At 39.6% G+C, this 11,525-nt stretch overlaps 2 non-coding genes across 2 annotated transcripts; one reads left to right on the forward strand and one right to left on the reverse strand.

Annotated features, from left to right (window-relative positions):
- Positions 1-8,339: 8,339 nt before the first annotated feature.
- Positions 8,340-8,411, reverse strand: Trnah-gug. The gene has a single exon. It is a non-coding gene; the product is annotated as a tRNA-His (tRNA).
- Positions 8,412-9,281: 870 nt separating this feature from the next.
- On the forward strand, positions 9,282-9,353 carry Trnap-ugg. Its single transcript has one exon. It is a non-coding gene; the product is annotated as a tRNA-Pro (tRNA).
- The last annotated feature ends 2,172 nt before the right edge of the window (positions 9,354-11,525 follow it).

The following is an 11,525-nucleotide window of genomic DNA, read 5'->3' on the forward strand; positions in this document are numbered from 1 at the left end:
AGTAGGAGAGTGTAAGACCGCACAAGTGGAAGATGAAGTAGCAGGTGAATAACGAGATGATATGCATACTTTCGCAAAATGGCCTTTCTTGTTGCATTTGTGGCAAGTTGAATCGCGCGCAGGACACTGAAGTCGGTTATGCAGTGCTCCACCACAGAAATAACACTTTGGTTGATGAGTGGCAGCTAAGAGGGGAGACTCATCGCTGTCGATTTTCTCAGTTGAAGTAACAGCGAAAGCGTTCATAGGAGCCAGAGACCGAAGATAGAACTCGGAGTCTCTTTGAGTCAGATCGAGCGACGAGCCTGGTCGAACGCAATAGCCAAATCAAGAGTCTTGTTTTCTAAGAGCTGCTGTCTGATCATAGGAGATAGTAGACCATTGATAAAAGCGTCGTGGATATACTCGTCTCTGTTCGCCTCTGCGGTACTTGCTGAGCTGACGAAGTTCCTGTAAATATTGGTCCAAACTCTCGCCCGAGTGTTTCCTCCTGGTAGCTAATAGATGACGGGCGAACACTTCGTTCTTCGTCTTTACGTACAAGTCCTTCAGAACCTGAATGGTTGCGTCGTACGAGACACAGTCGGCTATGTATTCGTACACAGATGGGGAGACGAAGTTGCAGAGTGGCTAGCTTGTCGGGCTCGAGAGCAGAAATGGAGGTGAGGAACGTGTTGAAGGTCCGGAACCAGTGGCGCCACTCCTTTGAAGCGGTGGGAGAGTTCGGCGCAGCATCCAGACGTTTCGGCCTCAGGAACTTCTCCATTATGACTCAGTTTCAGTTATGAACAATAAATTGTGGTGAAAGAAGACTACAGTCGACCTTTTTCTATGCTGTATTGTTCATATAACTGACCAAGGGTAGTATGGCATCTGGAAGAGAACAAGAGAATATTCTAGTAAGTGAAGGGAACAATGAAAAGTATTAATATAATATAAGCCCAAACAAAAACAAAACCCAATGATAAGAAACATAACAGATGTACATACACACATAACAAGGTAGAAGACATGGGTTCAAGTGTACACCCACTAATAAATAATTCGGCACCCGTGTCATATTGTATCACGCCGTAAGAGTGCAGAATAATTTTTTAGTGGGTGTACAAGTGTAGCATAACTTTATTACAAGAGGAAATGTGTGTAATATCCTCAGGTAAGGGACATTATAACCAAGAATGTTCACTAGTCATGGTGTATGTACAGTACTTCAGGATACCAACACAGCTGGCGTTGTATATAATATATGCCACATAAATCATATCATTTAAATCTTACTGTAGAGATAAAACACAGGAAACAAGAACGATGTTTGTCTGTGTTTCATCTTTTCCTACAGTGGGCCTTCAGTAACATGAGTATATATTCATGTATATATCTATGTCCTTACTTTACAAACACGTTTTCCTACACTAGATCATGTTTTGTCAGCCACACGGTCCACTATAATAAACTCTGTGCACTCGTCGTGTCATTAAGGAACAACACCAAGAGTGAAACATTTACCTCAACAGTGTCACAGGTATGTAACCGCTAATTAAGTCAAGCGTCCGGCGGCCATGTGAGTAATGAGAAATTTATCTAATAAAGTCTGAAACAGGAAAGGGAGTTTATGATCCGTCATCTCTCTCTCTCTTCTCTCTCTCTCTCTCTCTCGCGCTTCAGAATAGATGTACAGATGCTGCGTGAAAGTGACCATATAACCTATGTATGTGTGTGTGTCCCTTGATGTTAGCTTTCTAGGTTTACTTCAGACAGAGATATATACACACGTTACATAAGAATGGGGCTTAAAAACAGAATTAATACAAATTGTTTCTGTATAATTCAACTCCGATGTACAATACAATCATTCATAAGGTTTTAGTTTTTAACTACAACCCAATTGACAATAACACGAGTAGTTGTAACTGTGGCGATAAATCTATGTGAATGAACCAAATCTCCGGTAATTAAGTAATGACATAGTGTAATAACCTTGTGGTATGGTGTCTTAAATTAACAGTGTCCTTCCCTAAAGCTAAAGATGCTTGATGAGGCTGTGAGTAAATGATGAATAAAAAACTACAGAATATCATAAACCTGTAAAGTTATCTGTAACTTTCCTCAAAATATTGTAACTTTGGTCCATGTTTAATTTTTTATTCTCGTGTAACTTACAACTTGTGTTTACCTTTCATGTCATTCATACACAAAACTAACTTCTATGTAACTTTTGTGGAATTTATGTGTAACTTCAGATAACTTTTGTAACGCCTAGAGTTTATATCAAACATTTTTAAACGTTATTCTCACTACAAAACATTATCGTGTATAGCATTGGGCTCCCAAGCACTCCTAAACACCTGTGGATAAATATTTTATAATCCAGGTCTGAAATCGTCGCTTAAGTGACGATGATAATGATGATGATGATGATGATGATAACCGAGTGTATATTACTTATCCTTCTCGCCACTTGTCACCCTAGTAGCCAGTTGGGAGGTCAGTCAGGTTTCTATTGCGCATTATTGGCAAGACCTGGGCATACATTGGCTGTTATTTGCACCTGAACATGTGTCAGAGTTTGTCAAGTTTGGTTTGAATGGAGTTCATGATTGGTGCTGTCACGACATACTTATTCTTTACCTGATCTAATCTGGTCACTCCTCCAATAAGCCTGGGTAACTCTCGTCTCAGTAGCTTGTAGGTGAGATCCTGTTTTAGTTGTGACCAGACCTCCGACCCAGTTATTACAATGGGGTTTAAAATGATATAAATATAATTGTTTTCCATTTTACGATTTAAGGATAGGATACAGCCTACATTACTTACTTTACCATTATATTTACTAAGTCTATTGAGTTCAAGTTGTTGTATATTATTCTCATTACAGATTACTCCAACGTATTCATTTTTTTTTACTTTATTTAGCTTATTATCTTTATATAGATGTTGTCTTCTTCTTAATGTCTACTTACGTTCATAACTTCCGTCTTTATTTTGTTGATTGTCAAACCTTTTTCATTAAGTACAATGTTTCATCTCTCCATGGCAGCTGGCAGGTCTCTCACTCTCAGCGACAACTGCTACTTCCTCAGTGTAAGGGGTGACAGTATTCAACCCTGCCTGGCCCCTGTCTCTACTTCACACCGCTCGCTCACTATTTCTCTGTTCAATGCTCAACTCACACTGATGATACAGGCTTTGTATCCCACTCATTAACTTTGGCTCTATATCATATTCCTAATGTTCCAAAGCTCTCCAGAAGTTGTTGATATTGATTTTTTCCTTATCCCTTTCCCAACTCTTCTCCTGGATAATGTTAAGGTAAACATAGGTCCGAGGTGTTCCTACTGGTGCCATGATGACAATTCCCCAACACTTTTCCTCAACTCGTGTCCATAATCTTGTCTCGGTGTCATTTACTTCCCCGGCAAGTAACAACAGAAAGATTCCTTGATGTTACGACTGTCTGGTCTAACTCCCTTCTTAAATATTGGGCAGACAGTTGCTCTCTGCCAGTGTAGTGGGACCTTCTCTCGCTTCCAAACAATATCAAATATTCGCCTCAGCTATGTGGTACATCCGCACCCGCTGCCACTAACTATTTCTTCTTGTTCTTCGTCGTCTCCTGGTGCTTCGTCCTACTCTTCGTTTGTGTCCACATATTCTTCTTCTATATCAATATTTTCACGTCCTTCACCACGTTTATGTTCCAAGTTATTTTTTTCCATCTTTGCACTTTGTCCTCAGGTTCAACCAAGATATTGTTGCCCTCGTTGTCCCACACTGCAAATGATATACCGGGGAAAATCTATTGTCACTTCCAGTGTCTCTTGAATAAAATACTCCTGGTCATACAGCGAATTTTGTTGTACACTAATGGCGATAAACTAACAAATATATTACACTTAACATGGCTAATGCAAGTTATATATGGATAGTGGTCATTAAACAGGGCGACACAAGCTGCAGGTAATATCCGTTTGCATTAAATACTTACGATATCCTGACAAATTATAATCATGAAGTAATATTATTCATCGAAATGAAAGTTATTCTTACATCATTTTTCTCACTAATTGGAACTCATATTTCAATATATTTTATATTGGAATTTCTTGGACGTAATGTCCTGTGGGCTGCAGTAAATTACTATAATGATGAGTCTGACAAACTGTACTTCCGTCACGGGCAGTCGAGTGGGCGGTGCAAACTAATTTATTTAGTTTTTGATAATTTATAGAATTTGTAACCCAACTGAATATAATACACAAAGTTACAAACATTTATTTAGCGCCAGCATCAAGTATTAAACTTATCGTGTAGAGTCTTGACCACTGAGAGTATAACCTGTTGTGTGTATCAAGACCTCTGATTGGCTGGGACTCCAACACAGGTAAAAGCAATTAAAAGGTAAACAGGGTCGTCAGCATGTTTGTCTGGCAATCCTATCGGTTGCTTCTATGTACTCACTGGCCGTAAGCAGATTGGTGACTGAGCAAGCACAGGTTTAACCTATCGGAACAAACCTTTCGGTCATTACGAGAGACGCAGTTAAATTCAGATCATGATTAAAGCGGATTTCCTTCAATCGTTATTGATCTCGAATTCATGTAAAGATAATTAATAGATATAATATAATTAACAGTTATTGAAACACTATGAGTTTAAGAATCAATAATTATCACGCAATAAATTATATGTAGTAGCAGATGTGTCTTCACTCCTTCAACTTTACCCTGCTAGTCATCGCTCCTTAACACGCTACATACCCGTCCTTGTGTCCACTGTTATCCCAGGAATTATAAATCCAGGTTCTGGATGACAATTTTCTGTGATTGAAGAAGAGGGTGGGAGAGAGAAGGAAGTGTGCTGGTGACAGAACAGACAACACGAGAGAAACACCAGCATAATGGGACAGGCTCCCCAGGCTCACCAGCAGTGGGTTAGACTAAGCAGCCTTTGTTGTGGTGTTCGGGACGGGAGAAAGCCGCCAGACGAGTAAATGGAAATGTTTGCTGACGACGACCACTGCAGATATGAAGGGAGGAATAAGGCGGAACTCTTGATATTAAATTCCTGGATAAATCTTCCTTGTAAGTGATGGCAGCAATATGACGCCTCCCCTTTCGTTAATTATAAAACTAACTACATATGTTTACACATCTAAACATAAATTGAATTTTAGTCGCAGGGAAAGATGACTTCGTATATACATGAACACAGGATGGGGCCACCAGTGCAGTGTATTAGTCAGAACACTAAGACCAACACGTTACCACACTATATAAAACATATCGGTCCTGAATATCTAAAAGTAGTTGTTTAATATAGAAAAATAAACATATCTTGTACTGGGAGTCTTTCCTTAGATCTTGAAGTACATTAATTACTACGGTATAACAACAACTACAACAGTAAATATAAAATTCAACTAAAACCACGAGAATAGGATTAGTGTCTCATGACTCTAATAGAACATAACAACAGGTACACAATATATCACCAACACGTACACACTACACATGTCTAGTCTGGTGGTGTAGTAATGTGTGTCTTTAAGCAGAGACAGAATACCAACAATACAATTATCTTGTGTTATGAGATAATGAGAACTAAATATACCTTGAGATTTGCATGACTTTCTTTTCAGTGTTGATTAACTATTTTCCATGACAGGATCTTACTTCAGTATTTTCTTAGGTTGTTTGAACGTTAATGACAAAATCCCAAAGTTTGTGTAATATATAACGCAGTGTTGTGGTGCTGGTCATTCTTAGACTCCTCTTATCACTGCTGTAAACTTGTCATCTCTCCTTCACGAATATTATGGTTCTTACTGATTAAAATTGTGTACTCGGAGGTGTACACTTGTACAGTTGTCTAAGAGTTCCTTTATCCCGTGTGGTGATGTTATTAATGTAGATAACAGTAGTGATAATAATAATAATATTATTATTATTATTATTATTATTAACGTTTTATTATTATTATTATTATTATTATTATTATTATTATTATTATTATTATTATTATTATTATTATTATTATTATTATTATTATTATTATTATTATTATTATTATTATTATTATTATTATTATTTTTATTATTAATTATTATTATTATTATTATTATTATTAACGTTTTATTATTATTATTATTATTATTATTATTATTATTATTATTATTATTTTGATTTTGGTTTTGGTTTTGATTTTAATTTTCATTTTAATTTTCATTTTCATTTTCATTTTCATTTTCATTTTCATTTTCATTTAATTTTAATTTTAATTTTAATTTTCATTTTCATTTTCATTTTCATTTTCATTTTCATTTATTATTATTATTATTATTATTATTATTATTATTATAATTAAAAACAATAATAAATAAAACCTTGTTTCCTAACCATTTAAATTATAATTCGTAAACTAAATCAACTTCATTAACATTATACCTGACAAATAAGTAAACTGACATATAAACATTTCACTTCATTAACATATTCAATTACCAACAATAAAAATACCCAACAAATTACATTATTCCCAGATGTAAATTAGTTTACTTATTAATCCTTTTGTGCATAATAACTACATGTTGTTATGATATAAACAGATAAACATCACAAAGAGAGATATAATGCTTCACTTAACAGGTTTTGTGTGAGAGTTACCGAGATGTAACAGAGCACAGGATACAGCCGATGGAAGTATGGGACATGGTACAGTGCTCAGGGCCAGGCGTCATGGTACAGTGCTCAGGGCCAGGCGTCACGGTACAGTGCTCAGGGCCAGGCGTCATGGTACAGTGCTCAGGGCCAGGCGTCACGGTACAGTGCTCAGGCCAGGCGTCACGGTATACAGTGCTCAGGCCAGGCGTCACGGTACAGTGCTCAGGGCCAGGCGTCATGGTACAGTGCTCAGGGCCAGGCGTCAGCGGTACAGTGCTCAGGCCAGGCGTCAGCGGCAGCGTGCCAGGACCAGGCGTCATGGTACAGTGCTCAGGCCAGGCGTCATGGTATGGCGTTTGTACAGCGTCGGTACAGTGCTCAGGGCCAGGCGTCGCGGTACAGTGCTCAGGCCAGGCGTCATGGTACAGTGCTCAGGCCAGGCGTCATGGTACAGTGCTCAGGGCCAGGCGTCATGGTACAGTGCGCTCAGGGCCAGGCGTCATGGTACAGTGCTTCAGGGCCAGGCGTCATGGTACAGTGCCTGTGGGCCAGGCGTCATGGTACAGTTCTCAGGGCCAGGCGTCATGGTACAGTTCTCAGGGCCAGGCGTCATGGTACAGTGCTCAGGGACAGGCGTCATGGTACAGTTCTCAGGGACAGGCGTCGTGGTACAGTACTCAGGGGCCAGGCGTCATGGTGCAGTACTCAGGGGCCAGGTGTCACGGTACAGTACTCAGGGCCAAGCGTCACGGTACAGTACTCAGGGACAGGTGTCATGGTACAGTACTCAGGGCCAGGCGTCATGGTACAGTACTCATAACTAAGTCTTAAGATAATTACGCGTTAAAATGGTTCAATATACATGTAATTATAAGCTAGAATATAGAAAAAGATATATTTAGTTATGCTCTTAAATATAATTACCGTGTTTTCAAGGAGTTTTTTATTTAATAAGTATTTCCGAGGAAGACCTTTACCGTGTGGTTAAGTATAAGATAATTTTTTTATTACAGGAAACTAATGAAAACAAACTTCTGTTATTTAGTAAAAGAAATTTAAAGAAGTAAGTATTCTGAAAAGATAAAACAGAAATAATTATGTTTATTTAGCCATTATTAACATTAACATTACTATTAATAAACAGTACACACACTATGTAGCTTTTTACTCGAGGCAAACGTAACCGAATATATTAATTTAAACGCATTATATTGCCACCAGATCCACTCATGGTTAAGACGTTAAGCGTAATGTTGGCACCTACAGTTTTATGTTAAACCTCTCCCAGTCCCCCCTCCCCCCCCCCACACTCCCAACAGTCCCTCCTCCCCCTCAAAGTCTCTCCTCCCCCCTCACACCCCTCCCAGTCCCTCCTCGCCCCTCCTAGTCTTTCCTCCTGCAGCTCTCTTGTGTTCAGATTTCGTACCTCAAACATATTCTTGAATCTTTCTCAGCTTTAGACAAAGTCAGTGGAATTGTTTTATTTCTTCTGGAGATTGAACTCTTCCCTCACTGTCACGTTCACACACACACACTAATTCTCTGGGTGCAGGAGGTCCCGGGTTCAAATCTTGGACAAGCCCTTTCGTTATGTTAGATGTTGAAAACTTTATGACATCTTTATGATCTTTAACATCTCGTGGGTCTGTAGCCGCCAAAAGGTTCTTAGAGTCATCCCCATGCCGTGACCAGGATTCGAACCTGGGTTATTGCGGCCACAACGCAATGTACTAACCACTATACGATCACGGCCGCTGACTCACGTTATAGTGACTCAGGAGATATTAATCTAGACTACGACAGATTAGGTTCGCTTAGGATAGGTTAGAACAGGTCATGATAGATCAGGGTAGGTGGGGTCCAGGCGGTGTTTTCCAAATGGGGTACAAGAGGCGTCTTCCAGGTGGGGTCCAGGTGTCTTCCAGGTGGGCCCCAGGAGGAGTCTTTCAAGCGGGGTCCAGGTGGAGTCCAAGAGCCGTCTTTCAGGTAGGGTGCAAGAGCCGTATTTCAGTTGGGGTCCAGAAGGAGTGTTCCAGGTGGGGTCCAGGAGACGTCTTTCACGTGGGGTCCAGGAGGCGTCTTACAAGTGGAGTCCAGGAGTCTTATTTCAGTAGGGTCCAGGTGTCTTCCAGTTGGGGTCCAGAAGACGTCATTCAGGTGGGCTCCAGGAGATGTCTTTCAGGTGGGCTCCATTAGACGTCTTGCAGGTGGGGTCCAGGGGGCAACTTTCAAGTGGGGACCAGGAGGTGTCTTTCAGGTGGAGTCCATGAAGCGTTTTTCAGGTGTAGTCCAGGGGGCGTCTTCCAAGTGGGGTCCAGAAGGCGTCTTCCAAGCGGGGTCCAGGAGTCGTCTTCCAGGTGGGGTCCAGGAGACGTCTTACAGGTGGGGTCCAGGAGGCGATTTTCAGGTGGGGTCCTGGAGGCGTCTTCCAGGTAGGGTCCAGGAGACGTTTTACAGGAGAAAATTAGAGTAACTGGAGAAAAGCTGCGACGTTTAGTGGGGTTACATTGGATAACACCCTTGTCACATCTGACCCGAGCTGGTTGTCAAATCCACGACACTCACGTTATCATTGCATGGCATCAAATCCTAAATCTATCTATCTTCTCATTATTACTCAACGGCCTGTTGGTCTAGGGGTATGATTCCTGCTTTGGGTGCAGGAGGTCCCGGGTTCAAATCCCGGACAGGCCCGTTCGTTATGTTAGATGTTGGAAACTTCTTAACATCTTTATTAACTTCAGCAACTCGTTTGTGTCTGTAGCCGCCAAAAGGTTCTTAGATCAAATGCCTAGACTTAAAGAATCCTTGTATAGTTTTACCAGGTGTGTAAATTAATGAAACAATAAGCCGGGGTAATAATGTAGTGAGTTTGTGTTTGAGGGCAGGACTGTTCCTTCCAGCACGTGTGATAATGAAGTAGATGATAGCTCTGTTAACTGTGGTAGATGGTTGTTTTGGTAGTATGTTTGTTGTGGGGGTTGTGTGTCGAGGAAGGTTTGAGGAACCATTTGTCATTAGTCCTATTTCCTCAACCTCTAAATATACCACCAGTCCAGTAGCCTCATTACGTGTTTAATCTCCTGCTATCATTTATAAGGTTAGGTTAGGTCAGGTCAGGTCAGGTCAGGTCATCCTCCACGAAGCTAATCTTGCCATCCACCGTAATATATCTCTCTTTTATTATCACCATTTTTTTACTCGCTTGCCAGTGATTTTCTCTGAGAATTTTACCCATCCCTCTTTTAAGATTTTTATACACTTTTATGTAAGGATTTTTACCATTTTTCTGTCTCTTATTCGTGGACTTTTATATTGCACTATTTAGATTCTATGTTTTTGTTAAGTGTGTTACTAATGTTTTGTCATTTTCTCTTCTCTTCTCTTATTTTAGTTTGTTTTTATTTTACTATAATTTCTTCCCTTTTTTCCTATTTCCTCACTTCCTTCGCTGCGTCTACCGTCACTCTTAATAGATTATCTCCGCTAACACCTTCAGTACAGGGACGCCACTTCTAATACTTTATTTGGTTAACGCCAGACGATATTATTCAGCACAGAAGGGGCGCCGTACACAAGGGGTTAATGTTGTCTAGTTCTGCATCATGTGTCACGCCATAAACCAATCACAGTAGACCAGTTGACACGAGACGCTGACAGCTAAGAGTAGTGTCAGGATGTTTATGTAAATGACGTCATAGCCGCAGCACAGGAACAGGGTGTAGTACCCGACCGGCTTAGTGAAGAATAACCTCGTCAGTCGCTTATGATTTGATACTGGTGTGTTGTTGAAGCTTCCGTCTCAAGGATCATATTTCAGAGGTGTTGGAATTCTCTGTTATGGATTTCTCATCGACTGTATGTATTGGAAACTTTGTGGAAACATAGGAAGAACTTTGCTTTATTTGCCACAGCAGAAAGTGCTAATTTTAAATGCTCAAAAGGTAGTTTTATTTGTGTTAATAGTATTGTTCTCCTGTAATACTTCTTACGTGTTTTATCTTCATGTCTGGATTTTGTAAAGTTGTATTAGTTGACTTGAAGATCATGAACAAATTGGTAAGTAACAATAAAGAGAAATTAGACTCTTTTAACAGAGAATAAATTAATGAGTTTGAAATGTCTGAAAAAAGATGTAAGCAAACCCTCAAACTTCATAATTATATATTAACAAAAAACTGATAACTTATTACAACAACAGATAAAACCTTGAAACCCGAAATATAAAACACAGGAGCTACTGGCGCAACATATTAGACACCCTCGCGTCTTAACTTATTAAACAAAGTCATTCTTATTTATCGGGATATGAAATTTTAGGTAACAAGACAATTGGAACAGATATATGAGTAATTAGTTTGGTGTCGTTGTTGGAAGGCAGAGCGAGAGCCACGTTAAGTTGATGGCGCCATTATGAGTAACTACACATGAGCCAATAGTAACATCGCCGTTGTTGTAACATACAGCACTAACAACTTACCAGTGTTAACAGAGGAAGCTAAACGATATGATAATACTGAAGAATTATTAAAATACTTCATGGTGACGTAAGATAGTGAAGAACATTTAGGAATATAAGGATTTATATTAGTGAATTGATTCCTCCATCAGCGAAGAGACTAACAAACTCGCTGAAGCTGTAGACTGTAGCTGTAGTGTGAGTAGATGACTGAAATTCTTGCAAGTTTCATAATCAATCAATCAATCAAAGTACCATCCTCATATCTGGGGGCTGGCGACCACAGTCCTCCACTTTAGACGTTTTGGGGCTGTTTTATCAATCAGGTATTATAAAAACATTATCACTTTTTTTTTAATTATTTATTATTTATTTATTTTTCACGGGGATTAGCCCACCCGGGCACA

Source organism: Homarus americanus, unplaced genomic scaffold (genome assembly GCF_018991925.1).
Source record: "Homarus americanus isolate GMGI-L3 unplaced genomic scaffold, GMGI_Hamer_2.0 scaffold1300, whole genome shotgun sequence".
Classification (NCBI taxonomy): Eukaryota; Metazoa; Arthropoda; class Malacostraca; order Decapoda; family Nephropidae; genus Homarus; species Homarus americanus.